General features: G+C 42.1%; 1 long non-coding RNA gene across 1 annotated transcript in view; it reads right to left on the bottom strand.

Moving 5' to 3' along the window:
• LOC112544174 (uncharacterized) overlaps positions 1-16,844 on the bottom strand; it is a 73,764-nt gene extending 56,920 nt beyond the window's left edge. The window contains exon 1 of the long non-coding RNA XR_012906611.2: positions 16,378-16,844. This is a non-coding gene — a long non-coding RNA (uncharacterized LOC112544174). The remainder of the gene's footprint in view (positions 1-16,377) is intronic.
• Between the last annotated feature and the right edge of the window lie 1,230 nt (positions 16,845-18,074).

The following is an 18,074-nucleotide window of genomic DNA, read 5'->3' as shown; positions in this document are numbered from 1 at the left end:
AACAACCACTGAGGCCACTGGACAATCTAGATGCTAAAGAAGCACTCAGGGGCAATAAGGTCATTGCGTAGAAACTTAATGAACCCTTGCATTGGTCTTCATGGCTGAGAATGTTAGAGAAATTCCTAAACCTGAGCCATTCTTTTTAGGTGACAAATCTGAGAAATTGTTCCAGAATGAGGTGTCATTAGAGGACGTTTTGGAACAAATTGATACACTGAACAGTAACAAGCCAGACCAGATGGCAATCACCCAAGAGTTCTGAAAGAATTCAAATGTGAAATTGCAGAACTATTAACTGTGGTTTGTAACCCATCTTTTAAATCAATTTCTGTACCAAATGACTGGAAGATAATGTGACACCAGTTTTCAAAAGGAGCTCTAACCTTGATCTTGGCAATTATGGATTGGTAAGTTTAACTTTAGTACTTGGCAAACTGATTGAAACTATAATAAACTATAGTAAAGAACAGAATTGTCAAACACATGAACATAATTTGTTGGGGGAATAGTCAACAGAATGTTAGGAATCATTGAAAAAGGGATAGAAAACAGGACAGAGAATGTCCTATTGCCTCTATATAAACCCATGGTATACCCACATCCCAAATATAGATGCAGATGTGGTCACCTCATCACAAAAACTATATCTTGGCTTTTGAAAAAAGTTCAGAGAAGGGCAACAAATTATTAGGCATTTGGAATGGCTCCCATATGAGGAGAAATTAATAAAACTGGGACTTTCCAACTTAGAAAAGAGTTCCATTGTCCAGTCTGCCAGGCTCTGCTACATACCTCATCTCTACACACAGAAAATTGATATTAAGACATTCTTATTAAAAGCTACAGTTTAGTCAGACATTTTGGCTACGTCTAGACTACCAAAAGACGAAGCCTTTTTGGTAAGAGTTGTCAAGGCTGTTCCCCAACCTGGCACTTTGAATGCAGAAGGTGAAGGCCTACAAAAGACTTTAAAAATACCTTGCTGTGACGGGCCGGCCCCGCCCCACACTCAAGCCCAGGGAAACCCACACCCCACCCTACTGGGCATGCTCCCAGGGGAGCCAAGACATAAAAGGCTGCTGGCCTGTTCAGAGGGGGCAGACTGTAGCCAGAGCTGGAGCTAGCGCCCAACCACCCACGGTGCAGACCGGACCGCCAGAGAGGGAGTCGCCAGGCCCAAGCCGGGCTTGACCCCAACAACGGAGCCGCCGGCTGACCCCCCGTGACCCAGGCACCAGACCGGCCACCCCCAACCCCAATGCCGACTTGGGAAGTGCCGCGACAGCACCCTACTCACGCCGACTGGTGAAACCGCTACGGGCTGGGGGCAGGGGGTAGGAAGCGACCCAGGGCAGGGAGCTGGAGAAGCCCCTGAGGGCTCAGCGCGTTGCAGGGAGGTACCCCCGCCGAGCCAGTGGTGGGAGCCACTCGCCACTGATAGGGCCCTGGGTCGGGGCCCAGTGGAGAGGGAGGGCCCGGGCCCCCCACCCGTCAGTTGCCTTAAGTGTAGGTCAAATATTTTCAAACTATCCAATTTTTTTCAATAAAGTTTAATTTTTAAAATTATCAGAGGGCGTTGCAGTTTTCTGTTACATTGATTTACTTTTTAAATAGCAAAAATGGAGTCTCTGTTAAGAAAGTGTCAGTTCTATGGTCAAACTCCAGGCCTTAGTGATTTCAGCACCAATGATTTCACTAGATAATACGGTACCTCCCCACCATTGCCTCCTTTGCACTGCCCTTCAACACACTGCCTGCATGCTGAGTCCAAGATCAGTCTAGGCAAGATTTTATCAATGATTTTTGCTCAAGCGATCACTAAGACAAGACAAGGACTCTCAATTGATTCTAGTCAGCTTTGCCTTTAAACATTGGGGCTGTGTCTCGACTGGCAAGTTTTTCTGCAAAAGCAGCTGCTTTTGCGGAAAAACTTGCCAGCTGTCTACACTGGCTGCTTGACTTTCCGCAAGATCCCATGTAAGAAATCAGTGCTTCTTGTGGAAATACTATGCTGCTCCTGTTCGGGCAAAAGTCCTTTTGTGCAAAAGCTTTTGTGAAAAAGGGCCGGTATAGACAGCTCAGATTTGTTTTGCGCAAAAAAGCCCCGATCGTGAAAATGGCGATCGGGGCTTTTTTGTGCAAAAGTGTGTCTAGATTGGCCATGGACGCTTTTTTGCAAAAAGTGCTTTAAGTCATATTAAATTCAGGTCTTTTAATCATACAATATGAATAACAACATTTCATTCTCCCAGCTCCAAGTCTTAAGTGAATTTCAACCCAAAAGAGCCAAAATTGATCACCTTGATCTCTGTGGCAAAGTAAGTTGTCTATATAAATAAGGTCTACTCCTGAAGCCTTTTCCTACAGTTGATTAACAGATGGCAGGTGATAGCTCATTCAGACCACTGGCTGATAATAGTTAGCCACCCTGACCAGTCATTAACCATAGTCATGGACTCACCCTACTCTCCACTGTCTCTGATGACCTGTGACAAAAAAGGAGGGTGGAAAGGGAAACTGAAGGGAGAGACCTCTCTAAATTCACCAATCAAAGAGCAGTATTGCCAAACCAAAAATCGCAAGGAATGACTACACAAAGTTATGAGAATGGTGTACAAATCATACATGTTGGATATTTATTGGCCTTTTGTTTGAGTATTTAGGGTTCATGTTTTAAAACTTTCCTCCTTAGCTGTAAGGCCCAGAAGTATAGAGAACTTTTTTTAAATGAAAGCTGAGATTCCTACATAATCAACTGACTCCAGGCTTTTAGAAAAACACCAAATGTTTTGAGACTCATGGTAAAATAAATGAAGGAATTCTTGTGAGCCCATGCTTTGCTCACAGTATAAATAAAAAACAACAATATCTTCTCCACTAAACATTCTAATGAGATACTGCAAATGGTGAACTGAATCCAACAGCTCCTGATATGAACAGGTATCAACCTAGTTTTTCATATTTGAGATGGGTTACCAGGAATCATACATGACAATATGAAATCTTTCCACTCTCAAGTCAGCATATTCACAAAGCACCTATAATTTTGATCCATTTTATATTATTTTTCTCCCAGGGGCAACTGACTCCCCCCCCCCCCCCCCCGCAGATCTATCATCTTATGCATGAGCAAGATCTATGAGAGCCGTCCCATGAATCTGCAGTTAGTGTCTGTGGCACCTGCATCTGGGATGTGTCTCAATGCTGACACATTCACCTCCAAAGAGGGGGCTTCCCAAAGCAGGCCCTTGCTGCTGACCCCCAAGGCATCCACAGGTCCAGGCTCCTTTCAATGGGCCCACTTCCCAGGGCTCATTGATCTTGGATCTGGCTTCCAGCCCCTCTCCAACCCCCATCAGAACTACTGTGCCCTCCTGGCTAAGGAAAAGGATAAACAGAAGGATTGGAAATTAACCCGCCCAGTCTCACGTCCCCTAGGTAGGGAATGAGCCATCTACATTAGGCCCCAGCTGGAGTATCATGTCCAGTTCTGGGTGCCACATTTCAGGAAACGTGGAGAAACTGGAGAAAGTCCAGAGAAGATCAACACAAATGATGAAAGGTCTAGAGAACATGAGATATGAGGCAAGGCTGAAGAAACTGGCCTTGTTTATCTTGGAAAAGAGAAGACTGAAAAGGGACATGAGAGCAGCTTTCAAGTATCTAAAGAGTATCATAAGGAAGAGGAAGAAAAATTGTTCTGCTTGGCCTCTGAGGTTAGGATGAGAAGCAATGGGCTTAAATTGCAACAAGGGAGGTTTAGATTGGACATTAGGAAAAACTTCCTGCCTGTCAGGGTGGTTAAACACTGGAGTAAATTGCCGAGTGAGATTGTGGAATCTCCATCACTGGAGATATTTAAGACCAGGTTAGATAGACACTTGTCAGGGATGAGCTAGGGCAACTCAACTTTGGAAGCCCGAGGAGCCACACTGATACTTACAGAACATACTGAGGGCCTCAACTTAAGTGTGGTTGCATATGCAAGCAAATAGATACAAATAGCTTCTCTCACACTGACAGGCATGAATACAAAGATTAAGGCAAGACTACACAACTCACGGGCCCCATTTAAGTCAGTTCTGCTGATATTAATAAATGCAATATTTACCCGATTTCTATCCATATGGCAGCACTTTTTATGAGCAATGACAGTCCAAGAATTTAACTACTAAAACACATATCAACAGAAGATCATTACACTGACTACTTTTTTGTTTTGGCTCCCACTCGCCGTCCACGTATTGATCCCCACATAAACCCAAACTGCACTGTGGGTCGAAAACAAACTGGCCGTGGGCAGCATATCAAGTTATTAATAAATATTTTAAAACCTTTATCTTTTCTTTCTGCTGCCATGTCTCCTCTCCTTGCTCCATCATCTCTCCTGGTGCCTGCTGCCCCCCAACTCCTCACCCCCTCTGCTGTCCTGACTCCTGCCCTTCTCACTGCCCTCAGCCCTCCTGAGACCTGCCCCCCTCCACCAGCCCTTCTCTTCCCCCTGTGCCCACTCCTCCAGTAGCCCCACTCTGCTCATGTGAGCTACCCTTCCTCATCCCCTCTTCTAACACCTCCCTTACCTCTCTCCTCTGGTGCTGGTCCCTCCACCGCAGGTGTCTGCCCTTCTGCTTCACCCCAAAATCCCCTGGCACCTGCATCTTCTCTTAGCCCTGCACCCTCCTGGTACCTCCTCCTTTCCTTACTGCACACCCCCTCACCATCCTCTGCCCCCCCATTCCTCTCCTGCCCCAGTGTGCCCTCACACATGCCTTGCTCCATCCCCACCTTTCTCATGCCCACCCCTTCTTTCAAGCTTTCTCCCAGCACCTCCACCTCTAGCCCCCAATGCCCTTCCCCTCTTCTCTCCCAGCATCACCCTGTCCCCCCTCCCACTGACATCTCCCCTCCTGCCCTTGGCCCCCTGGCATTTGTCTCTTCTGCACCCCTGTCTCTTGGTGCCTTCCCCTCCCCCCGCCCAAGCCCCTTCTCCTTCCACCCCTCCCCCTCCGTCCCTGCCCAAGCCCCCCACCCTCACCCAAGCCCCTTCCCTTCCCTTCCCTTCCCTTCCCTTCCCCCCACCTCGCCGCCGCCTCCGCACAATCCCGTTCTCTACCTTCTGCCTTCCACATTGCGGTTGCGGTTGTGGTTGCGAGGCCGGGGTCAGGGCCAGCGAGGCCCCGCAACCTGGCCTCCCAGGACTTTTAAAATCCCGGGCCGTGATGTCACTTCACAGCCTGGGCGTCCTTCCTGCCCACGTGCAGCATTGCACATGGGCAGCAGCAGGCAGCAAGGAGCCACACACTGCAGGTGCTGAGGGGGACGTGCGGGGGCGCCGGCTGGGGGGTCTGGACCCGCTCCAGGCAGATCCGGGGGAGAGAGACCCAGCTCCACATAGTAGTGGAGCAGGGCCCCGACTCTTAACTCACCGGCCGGCACTTCCAGGTTGAGGAGCATGGGGCCCCCTTAGGCGCGGGGCCCGATTCAACCGAATCGGCCTAAGGCCGGCCCTGGATCCAATAAAAAATATTACCTCTTCTCTCAAATTGTCTTGCTAATTGTCCCAGTGGTAATTTGCGGTAACAAGAGGGAGTGTAACATCATCTTGATATTAGTATATCTTCATTCAAAAATATTGACCAGAACTTCCCTAATTCTCTAATTAAACATATAGCTAGTGTATGTCTCTGGTTGATTCACCAATCAGAAGGGTTGCTCTAAATCACTGGTAGAGATGTATAGGCCATATCCTCCCCTACCATGCTTTGTGTATATCAGAAACAAAGGGGCCAATTCAACATTGCCCTTCACCATGTGCAATAATTTGCACCAGCACTTAATTGGCATGGATTACTATTGCTCTGCAGTTGCTTTTCAGACACATTTTGTATAAGTGTAAATGACTGACGTGTGCCAGCTTACGTACACTGAGGATATGACCCATCTCATATCATTCTCTGTCATGATGCCCGATATATGTATACTGATTTACATCTCTAGCCATTGTAAATAAGTATTGTCCCACAGACTTCCAGGGAACCTCAATGATTGTTCCAGCTGAGGCTGTAACAGTGTTGATCTTAGGGGTCTACAACCTATGCCTCTAGAGCCAAATATAGATCATTATGGAACCCAATATGGCTCTTTGTCATTCCCAAAATACACACAACAATTTCATTTAAATTAAAATGAAAAATTAATTCAAAATTTTTAAAATGCCTAATTACTCATGTCAAGATGATTCTTTTGTCTATTTCACTTTTAACTGTTCATTTTAACAACCAGTTTCCACTCATGGAGAATATGCATATTCTCTTTTTATTTGATTGGTCAAGAAACATTTCCATCATCATATATGATGGTGAACTCTGTAACCCATAATCATAAAAATGGCAAAGAGAAAGAGAGATGACGGGTACCAAAATTTTCAAAGGTGTGGACAAACTTGTATGCATTTGTGGTTAGGCCTGGGTCTCCACATTGTCTCATTTGTAGTGAGAGACTGTTCTAAAAAAAACAAATTTTCATGACAAAACATGCAGCATTTGCTACAAAATGCCCGAAGAGTAATGCATGAAAAAAAAAGACTGTGAGGAGTTTCAGCAAAAAATGAACATTAGACAAAATAGCTTGCTGATGTGTTCAAAAAAAGGTGGGAGCTTAAACTCTGCAAGGTTTGCGGACTCATACAACTTTATTTGAGAGGAGAAGCTTTTCACTGACGGAGATCTCATGAAGAGATGCATGCTAAAAATTGATCATGAGCTATTTGATGAATTTCACAACAAGGACAAAATCTTACAGAAAATTCAAGACATGCCATTATCAGCAAAACCAGTTCATGATAGAGCTGTGAAAATGGCCCATCAAATTGACAAGGAACAAATGCAAAATTTGAGTACAGCTACTTATTTTTCATTTGCTTTGTACAAGACAACTGACATATGTGATGTTAATCAGTTGTGTATTATGGGACAATATATTTGTGGAAAAGCTGTGCATGAAGAAATGATCGAGATATTACTAATGAAAAACATCAAACTAAGGGTGAAGACATTCTTTAAATTGTGATGAACTTTGTAAATGAGGAAGAAATACAGTTGGATAATATTGTGTCTGCATATATGGATGGTGTGCCTAGCATGGTTGGCATATACAGGGGATTCCTTACTCTTGTCAGAACAGATGAAATGCTTGCTTTTGAACTTTCATTGTATTGTCATCAGGAGGCACTGTGTGTGGAATTTTGTGGAACCACACTTGAAAATGTAATGGAACTGGTCATTCACATTGTCAGCTAGATTCTTGCCCAAGCCCTTAATCACCGTCAATTTCAGTCACTGCTCGAAGAAGTAGATTCCAAATACCCTGATCTACTAATGCACCATGTTTGCTGGTTATCTTGTGGCAAAGTTTTGTCTCATTTCACCTGCATTAATAAGATAAAGGCATTTTTTTATATGAAAGGTGTCAAACACACCAAGCTTTCAGACTGTGACTGGTTGCTCAAGTTTTACTATCTGATTGACATTATTGGTCATTTGAATGACTTGAACCTTAAGCTACAAGGGAAGAAAATATAGTCCTGACACTGCAGCAGGCAGTGTTTGGATATCAGTCAAAATTGACTGTCTTCATCAAAGATATCAAGATGAGCAGACTCACACATTTCAAAAGATTACCAGTGTTTCATGATTCATATCAGAGAGACTCCAAATAACAGCCTTGATTTGCATCAGCTTGTCATGTATGTATCTGATTTACATCTCGAACTCCTGGTGGCATTCAAGTCTCGTTTTGTTGAGCTTTGAAAACACAGTGCTCTATTTAAGTTTATGATTCATCCTCATAAAGTGTCCACTGAAGAACTGGATTTGACAGTCATTCCAGGCCTCTCAGTCGACGATCTGGAAATGGAAATAGCAGCTTTCAAGGAGTCAGATATCTGGGGGAAAAAATTCATCAAGCCAAATTCTGGTTTATAATGCTCAGCAACATGCAGAATTGACAAAACTGCACAAGTGGGCTGAAATTGGAGCATGATGATAATCTGATTTTTGCAAACTTGGAAAGAACTTCCTGTCACATACAAGACCATGCAGAATGTCAGCTTGGCCTTATTTTCAATGTTTGACTCCACCTATATGTGTGAGCAGGTTTTCTCTCATTTAAATCATATCAAGGGTACTTTGCACTCGGGATTAACAGGAGACCACCTGAATGCGTGCATTAAGCTGAATTTGACTAGTTACAAGGTATACTTCAAAGAAGTGTGCAAAAAGATGCAACAGTAGAAGTCCCATTCAATAAAGTCCTTGGCTACGTCTCCGTTTGCCCCCTATTACGGAATAGGGATGCAAATGTAGCACTTGGGAAGAGGCAAATGCGCGGGGGATTTAAATATCCCCCGCGGCATTTGCATTTTCATGGCCGCCGCTTTTTTCCGGCTTGGAGATAAGCCGGAGAAAAGCGTCCAGACTGGCGCGATCCTCCGGAATAAAGCCCTATTCCGGAGGATCTCTTATTCCTACAAGTATCTCTTGAATTCCTACTTGTAGGAATAAGAGATCCTCCGGAATAGGGCTTTATTCCGGAGGATCGCACCAGTCTGGACGCTTTTCTCCGGCTTATCTCCAAGCCGGAAAAAAGCGGCGGCCATGAAAATGCAAATGCCGCGGGGGATATTTAAATCCCCCGCGCATTTGCCTCTTCCCAAGTGCTACATTTGCATCCCTATTCCGTAATAGGGGGCCAATGTAGACGTAGCCCTTGAGTACAATGTTTCATTTATGCTATTATTAATCATCATGTCAATTATTAGTAATATTAAGTGGTATATTTTCAGTCACGCAAATGGGTGTGCTTATACTGGCTCTTTGTTGACCACTTGTTCTGAATTTTGATGTAGTTTGGTTCTTTGGTTTGAAAAGGTTGCCAACCCCTGATCTATCTGATCCAGACATTTCAGGCCAAAGAGTAAATGCACTGGTATAAGTGAATTCAAAATCAGGCCCATAAATTCCATAGTAGGGGTGAGGAACCTTTTTTGGATCAGGGGCCACAGACCCACAGAAAAATCAGTCAGGGGCCACGCACAAGTGAGAAGCAAAAAAAAACCTCACTAATGTGGCCGCTGATTGAGGAGAAAGCCACTCCTCACATTCCTCCTCACACACCAGAGCCTAGGGGGGGCCCAGGCTAGTAGATTTTGTGTGCTCCAGCCTTGTAGTAGGGCAGCAGAAGGGCTAGAAAACCAATGCTGTGGGAAACCTGAGCTGGGGGATCCAGGCAAGCCGGGAGCCATATCTGGCCTCCTGGGATGAGGTTCCACACTGCTGTTCCATATGAAATATATTTACTACATAGTATGTGATCCCTAGCAAATTCAAAATATGTTCAGCTAAACGTATGATTCTAATGCCCTTAAAATTCTAATCTTTATTTAGACAGAACTACTGGTAGTGATGGAAAGAAACATCTTTGAAATCACAGCACAAAATTCATCCAGAAAATCAGCTCAAAAACTAAATGCACGGATGTGCAAATTCTCAAGTGGCCTACTTGATTACACACAAGTATGCCATAGCATCAAAGTTCAATAGACTATTAATATTTAGGCAGATTGCAAAAGTTCCAAATATTTATTACTGCAGCTGACTATATTAGAATGCCATGCCAAAAGATGAACAATTGGAATCAGATTATTTTGAATTACAAGAATAAATAGGGAGATATGTACACACCAAAAAAATTTAAATTAAATAGCAGAATCCTAAAAAAAACCTTGGTAAATACTAGACCATTCCACTGGGTTCAATTGATATGTGAGAGACATCCAATACTTAAAAAGCCAAAGCAAGTGCTTTAATTTCGAATCTGGCTAAGTGGAAGACATTAATCAGCACAGTGGCCACTTGACTTGATACCACTAAAGATGAAAACATAAAAATGGGATCAAAGTACTATATATACTCGTTCATAAGATGATTTTTTTTGTAAAAAAAATGAAGTATCAAAGAGCAGGGGTTGGCTTATCAATGGGTCTAGACCACAAGTTGATCTTTTTTTAATATCCAATACAGTGTCGTTGTAGATCAAGGATTGTCAGCTTTGGCTCCCAGCCTGTGCTGCTTCCCACAGCTCCCACTTGCAGGGAACAGAGAACCACTACCACTGGGAGTTCATCAGCTCTTTGCTTCTGAACACTCCACGTAAGTAATGTGTGCAGAGTAAGCCACTGATTCACTAGGGGTCAGAAGCCAAAGTTTGCTGAACCCTGCTGTATTTTAAAAGCTTCCAAACACAAGAAACATGCAAAAGTTTTGCTAGAATTATTTTAATGTAATCTAACAAAAATCAATTATTAAAAATCTTTTAATAACAACAACAACAACAGGAAGGAGCTTTGATCCATTGGTCAAACATGATAAAACCACTGTAAAATGGGTTTTTTTCATGGTCAGTGGTTTTAATAAAAACTGTTTTTTCCACTAACACCAGTTACCATTCTGTTGCTCAGAAGATCGAATGTCATTAGTGTTATGTGCATATTTCCTATTTGTGATTGCTCAAATTCATATTCCTTTCGATGTTTTATAATAAACTTTTGGGAAGATTCAATTTTTTCTTCCATGTCTCTTGGCAGCTTTTGTACTATCTTTGTTCACTGATGAAGACAGAGACCAGGACTCATGAAGTGAGTACACCAACCTGATGATGCAACAAATATTAATGGCTTTACTGAATTGTATTTTCCAACTTTCAACATCTGCAGAGCATGCAGATGAATTCCAGTTCTAGTGACGAGGTACCCGTTTTGTCAACATTCAACAACTGAGTCATTGTGATCTTTCTCCAGCCCAGAAAATGAAGCACACCTTATTTGACATCTTTACTTGTTTCTTGGCATGTCTTTTAGTATTTTTATTCTTTCACCATTCTTTTACTTGCTTCCCATTGACAAGGAATTCATGAACAGCATCACAATTATTGTTTTCTTCTGCATCTTCAACAAATTTAAGTTTGAATCCTGCATCATAAATAGATCATTTTCTTTTGATTTCACTATTGTTCATATGAAATTCTAGTATGAAAATCTTAGAAAATAATTTAATTATAGATTTTGTATAATTTCATATAAGAATGTCACCTACTTTGTCACTGTCAGTTCATTATTTTTCTTCGTTTCAAAGCAGCCCTATGGATTGGCATGTATGTGATTATAATGGGCAATTAAATTTTATTACAGATTCCATCAATTCTGCTCATTATATTTTCATATTAGCTAGAGATTTAGGAGGTCCAATGGTCAAAATGCATGAAGAGATCAATTATACATTAGCAGACTAGCACCAGGGCCACAGTACTATCATTTATTGTATTTTTTGAGGGGGTGGTCGTAAGATCTAGCATTTTGTGAAATTAATAGGTCAAATTTCATGTCAGAACTAGAGCTCTGCTCTTTTAACATTCATTTCATGCCAATGTAGTCCACCTAACAAAGCCTTTGCAACTTTAAATGGTTGCAGTTTTGACAAGTCGACTACACAGGGAAGAATTGGACCTTAACTTCATTTACAAGTTTGATTCCTATCAGAGAGGAATGAAAAAAGACATTGGCTGGCTCACACACTACCTTCGGCATCCTAATGACTTAACCAACCAACCAAACAATGGGTACTTATAGAAGTGCAATTGTTCTTATCAGCCTCTTGTAACTTGAACAATCTAATTCTCAATTTTTTTCTCTTTTTTTCCTCTTCTCACTCCTGTTCCCCTCTCCCACCTTCCCTTATTTATTCTTGGATCAGGACTTTTAATACACCAGTCATCTGAATAAGTACCTATGAAAGCTCATGATACCATCTACATATTCTGATATATTGGTCAACTTATGAAAGGGTCAGAGGGTTTTGCCATTTTTACCTACCCATCTTGGGGGATCAGTTTATAAACCAACTAGTTAATGAACAAGTATATACAGTATATGTTTGAAATACACACAAAAAATAAGAGGTGACATCTCAGCCATTAGGCCTTCTTCCGGCTGCAGAAAAAAAATAGAAAAAGGTTAATTTCAAGGTTAGAACTAACCTTGTTCTATTTTTTCCCCTCAAGCCCAAAGCAGAGCTCGTGGGCCAACATGTCAACTCTAATCTTCTTTACTATCTACACTGTGAGTTTTGTATTAACCTTTTCTCTTAAGTTTTGCAGCAAGAATGCTAATGCAGAGTGGATTTGGATTTTGTTACTGTATTATAAAATTTTGGCTTGATTTTTTTAATCACTCGTCAACCAGACACCGAAATTTACAAATTATCACCCACTTACCCTCAAGTGGTAAAGAAAAAAAAAACAGAGGGAAGGAAATCAGTGCAGAGTTGCATTGATGAATCACTTCTGGACATTAATGAAAAGGAGAAATTAGCAAGGTTTTGGAGACAGTGAGCATGCCTGTAAATTTACAGGCATAAATAACCTAGGGTACAATAATTGCGGGCCATGTATCTGAAATGAAAGTGCTGTTGAAGTCTAAATTCACAAGTCCTTACTCAGAAAACTCCCTGCGAGTTTAAAATTGACTTTCTGTGGGATTTTCCTGAATAGAGATTGATTAAATAGCAAGTTGGGCTTTCAGGATTTAGCCTGGGAATTTACCATACAATTGCAAACTTATTATAGTGCATGCTGCAGAGATTACAATCATCTCTTTTTGACAAGTAAAATGGATTGAACTTCAACCCTCAAACCTTATATTCAGATCCATTTATTTTTAGACTAAGCTCCCCAGAACTGCCCCCTCCTCCTTTCTTCCCTCACCAGTGCAACATCTGAGCTTACTGCAGTCATCTCAGTATATTTCACTCTTCACATCCCAGAGCAGCCATACCACTTTCCTGCCTTCAAGAGGTTTTCTGCATTCACTAAGGATTTCCCCAGAGTCCATGATTCTTTGGATGGGATGACATCAGAATGTGGTTATTTGAGAAACCGTAGGGTGTAACCATGTTGGGATTTTGAGGAGCTGGCAAGTAATTTATTGATGCTGAATCTCAGGAAGTAGATGGTGGCTTGTGTTTGGAGGAGGCTTCTCCAAGCCTGAAGTTTCAGAGGAGCACTAGAGTAGATGCATGAGACCGTAGAACAGGGCTAGGAAGCGGTGTCTACTGAAGTGGGAGAGGATAGAGTAGATTGCCTGGCGGAGCAGAGTTTGCACAGAGGATGAGAAGATGGTACATAAGAGCTATGCGTGTAGTATAGGATTCTAGGACAGTACTTTAACCTCTGACTCAGTTGGCCAATCTATCCCTGCTCATGACTGCAACTCATCCTAAGTACACTGGAACAAACATCAGAGCACTTCAGTGTCAATTCCCCCTATGTCAAGGGGTGAGCTTCTCCTATTGTTGCCTTCCTGAGAGGCAGTAGCTGTGTCGTCATTGTGCCATTCACATAGGGGATTAGATCAATGCAATGACATAGTTCACGTGGCTTGGATTTTTCACACGTCTAAATAACACAGCTCTAATGATATAGAGCTGTACTATATATATGGCCTACATTTAGCAAGTATTTCAGGACCTATATTACTGTACTTCACCTAATGCCACAGACATATGGGCTGCGTCTAGACTGGCGCTCTCTTGCGCAAATACTTTGAATGCAAGAGTTCTTGTGTTAAAGTATTTGCGCAAGAGAGCATCTACACTGGCATGTGCATCCCGTGCCAGTGTAGATGCTCTCTTGTGCAAGAAAGCTCTGGCGGCCATTTTCACCATCAGGGCTTTCTTGCACAAGAAATTCCTGTCCTTGTCTACACTGCCCTCTTGTGCAAGAACACTTGCGCAAGAGGGCTTTTTCAAGAGTGGGAGTGTCAGAGTTCTTGCGCAAGAACACTGACTATCTTGCATTAGATCGTCAGTGTTCTTGCGCAAGAACTCACGGCCAGTTTAGACAACTGGCAAGATTTTGTGCAAAAGTGGCCACTTTTGCGCAAAAACTGGCCAATGCAGATACAGCCATTCTGTATCTTTATGTTAGATATGCTAATAAGCCGCTATGATAATTGCCTATGTCTGGTTTTATATCATTCTTAGGCTCTTTCCTTCTACCACTCCTCATTCAAAATACTGATATACACAGCAGATAAAAGATCAGATTTTAAAAAGACCTTTAGGTATAGAAGCACTGTCTTTAACATTCCTCATGTCATGTTACATTATGTCATATGGTATGGCATGTGGTGTCCTGTGAGCCTATATAATACAGTGTTACTGACATATTGCAACGGTACACATTAGAAGTGTAATGTAATTCACAGTACTAAATGAGATAACTTTTTAGAGATTCAAGCCACTGCCTGCATAACTCTGCCTATGGTGGTTCACATGAAATGCAAACTGTACTCCAGATTATTTTGTTCAGTCCTTTGCTATAATTATTGTTTTATGAGAAAGTCACAAAGATCCGTACTTTGCAAATGCTTCTCATGGCTCACAGGCCAGGAGATAGAAATACAATCTTCAGACAAAAAACCCAGAGGCAAAACTGTCAAAAGCAGCATCATTATGCTGGATTGCCCAGAAACATATCTGGGTCTCTGTGAGCTGGAGGATTTTATCTTGTACAATACAATGAGTGAGAAAAAAGATGACGGTCAGAAAAGAACAATATCTCTAGCTACTGAGCAGCATTCCCAGCTTGAAGAGAAACTGTTTTATTGCTGGTCTCATGCAATCCTGTGGCTAGGCTTTAGTTTGAAGTGGGGATGTGCAGAACTCCTGGTAGATCAGCATAAATAAGCTAAGTAGCTCAGTGAAATCAGTGGGCTCACACTTATATGGGAGGAGAATCAGGCCCAGGAAATTCACCTACCCACAACTAGTTTTACCCTTGAGTGCATCAGCTAGCAGCCACCAATGAATACAGTTGATTTACTGGATAGCTCCAGGTTTACATTAAAGGCAACACGAGTCTTCAAATGTGCTAGAGAATGGTGTAAGTCGATATATTGCCAATAACTGAGCATTATCTATAACTGATAGATCTTCCAAGTGAAATGGATTGGTACAGTGCAGTTATTAGCAGACAGGTGTCTACAATTAATGGTGAGCATTGAAACTGGCATGTTGTCAGTTTCATTAAAGACACCAAGGCTCAAATAGGCATAGAAAAAGAATTCACCTCGAGGTGAGCACTCAACCGAGGATGGAGGAATGGAGAAGTTTAAACCACAGCAACCCATCTCAAAATGGTTCAGTGCATAAATACACGGTAGCTTCAGTATTCTAGCTTGTCAAACCAGCACTTCCAACCATAGCTTGTCAAACTAACACTTGGCCAGCACACAATTCCTACAGCTGCTGTTTTTGTACCTCACAGGGTCACAATGAATACCTGAAAACATGCTTTTCACTGGGTTATAATGACATTGCACCAATTACCCAGATTATGTCTCACACCACATGTTAAAATGCTGAGTGTATGTTCTGTATGGATTACTGACCTATGCGATCAGCAATTTTCCTCAATAGAAATACTTAAAAAGAAAGCAAGCAAAAATCTCTAATCACAGTCTTCCTTCTGTCAGTGTAAATCTGAAATAACTCCACTATGCTTAGTGGAGTAAGGGAACAGGGAGAGAGAAGAACTAGGCCCACAGTTATAAATAATTATTTTACATCTACTATGAGCCCGTTTATTTACTTGCTGTATTACCTGTCATCAAGAATCTTTGCTTCAGCTATTTTTTTAAAAAAAGAGGCAGCAGTTCTAGTGTCTTTGCTAGTCATATTACAGCACCAACATCTTAAAGCTAGTGTGAAGTGTTGCCTAGCAACAGCACTAAGCCTGCTGGGATGATCTTACTCCTAATTCTGTCTATTATATTTTGGAGCCTGCAAATTTGCAGTTAATAATAAAGGACACCTTCCTAAGTATATTTCTTACTGTATGTTTTAATTACTGCTCTGCTGGTATCAAAATCACTCTTTTTCCAAAATGTATAACTATTTTGTCAGAGCTCTCCGGAGCAATGAGCCCATGAAAATAATCAGCTGTCTCAAAATAACCACTCTCAGTGATTTTTTTGCTCTTTCTAAATCCAGATAAGAGTCACTGCTAACAATGAAGCCATTTCTGAGTGTTGCTTCCAAAAATCACAGACAAGGGAACAATTAAATATAATCGCTTCTTCTGCTTTCTAGAAAGGCAGCCACACTATACTGTGACAGAACTGTGTCCTACAAATACTATTTCAGTAAATGTGGTTTATTGTTATTATTAATTTATTTTTAAATCCTAACTCTGAGACTGCAAAAAACTAAAATGATCAGGCAGAGAATAATAAAGCCAGTTGATGAAGGAAAGGCTACTCACCTGAGTAAGGATTTCAGGGTCTGGCTTTCGCTCCTGCTGCCACTGAAGCCAATTGCAATTGCATTGTCAGTAATATGGCATTGTATCAGCAGTGTTACAAAGGGCATGCAAAACAGTGAATGCATATTCAGATACAGAAAAATCAAAGAAAAGGGTTTAGCTCAAATCTGAACCACAGGTGGGTGCAGAAATAGTCTTCATTCTTTAAGAATGTGTAGCACTATTTTTGGCCTGGAAAGCTCAAGTTCTTTTGGATTCTAGTCTGACTCCTACACCAGTGCCTTCATGGGGAAATTGCTGCTCAGCTGGAGGTGTCATTGGGGTGAAAAACTGACTTCACTTCTGCTAGTAGCTAACAATCCTGTGAAATTTGGAGGGAAATAGAAGACAGGGCTAGTCATAAAATTTCTATTATTGAAAGGTCAATGAAAAATATTAACATTTGGACTTTCACCAAAAAGCGCAAACAAAATGTTGACCACATTTTTGCATCTTTTTAGTGCATGTTTTAGCCAGCTCTGCTGGTAAAAACCCAGTAATCATGGCCAATATACCCCTGGAAAAGCTGCAATACATGTTATTGCACAATCTTACATATTAAACAGAATTTAGTTCAAACCAGTTCTTGTGTCTGTGGAATAATATTGACAAAAACAATACAAGGAGACCTTTGGGAGGATTATGTATTAGAATCAACACTGAGTACTTTGATGTGGGTTGAACTCCTGTCCACCACTGCAAGCTTGTCTAGGCAGGGAAGTTAATCTGAATTCAGACAGGACATGAATTTAAAGCAGAATAGCTATTCCTGAATAACTCTTTGTGCAGATCAAGCTAGTTCAGAAAAAAGCACTCTAATTCTGGAATAAGAAAATCCACACAAAGCCAGAGAGAGTTAACCAGGAATAGCTATTCTGGGATAACCTGGTATGCCAACAAAGAGGAATGGAGGACAGAGAAGGGAGTAACTGCCCCAAAGCCTGGCAATTCAAAAGGCACTGTTACTGTGGTAGTGGTGGGGCTTGGAGCTCTGGGCCCTTTAACTCCTCACCGGAGCAATGCGCACCAGGCTGCACTGAGACCTAGCTGCCCCTGGCCTTGCCCCTTCTGGGAATAATCCTGTGTAGATAAACCCTTGGTGAGCTGTTACAGCACAACCTGAAAAATGTCCTATGTGAAGGATACCAATGTCTTTTTAAGAGCTTTTTATAGTGCATTCAGTATATTACTCCTCAGTCATTGTGGTGGGTGAGTCTCTAGACAAGCAGTTAAACCAGCAGTCTCTGCAGAAGACCAGACCTTTTGCTGAAGACAAAACAGGAGTGTGTGCCTTTCAGCCTGGAAAGAAAGCGCTTACTCCTTATTCTCAAAGCTGGTGCGTATTTTGCGATCACTTGAAAGTTTTACAGCCCCATTCATTGTCAGCAGTACTATCAGTGGCTTCTATCACGTTATTCTCTGACGTCCCCAAAGAAAATGTGTTGGAATTTGGCTGGAAGTTGGATTTGATTCACTGATGTCATAGCTAGCAGCGGCAGCTCCTGCTCCGGGACCTGGGCATAAGGCTGGGGGGAAAGGGAATTGGGTTAGAGCAGGGGGAAGATGCCTGCCTCTGGAGAAGAGGAGGGTGGGGTATGCGTGTGGCGGTAGCGGCAGCAGCGGCTCTGGCTCCCGGAGGGGGGATTGGGTTAGAGCAA

Source organism: Pelodiscus sinensis, chromosome 11 (assembly GCF_052426305.1).
Source record: "Pelodiscus sinensis isolate ZL-2025 chromosome 11, ASM5242630v1, whole genome shotgun sequence".
NCBI lineage: Eukaryota > Metazoa > Chordata > Testudines > Trionychidae > Pelodiscus > Pelodiscus sinensis.
This window is presented reverse-complemented; position numbering and strand designations above follow the sequence as displayed.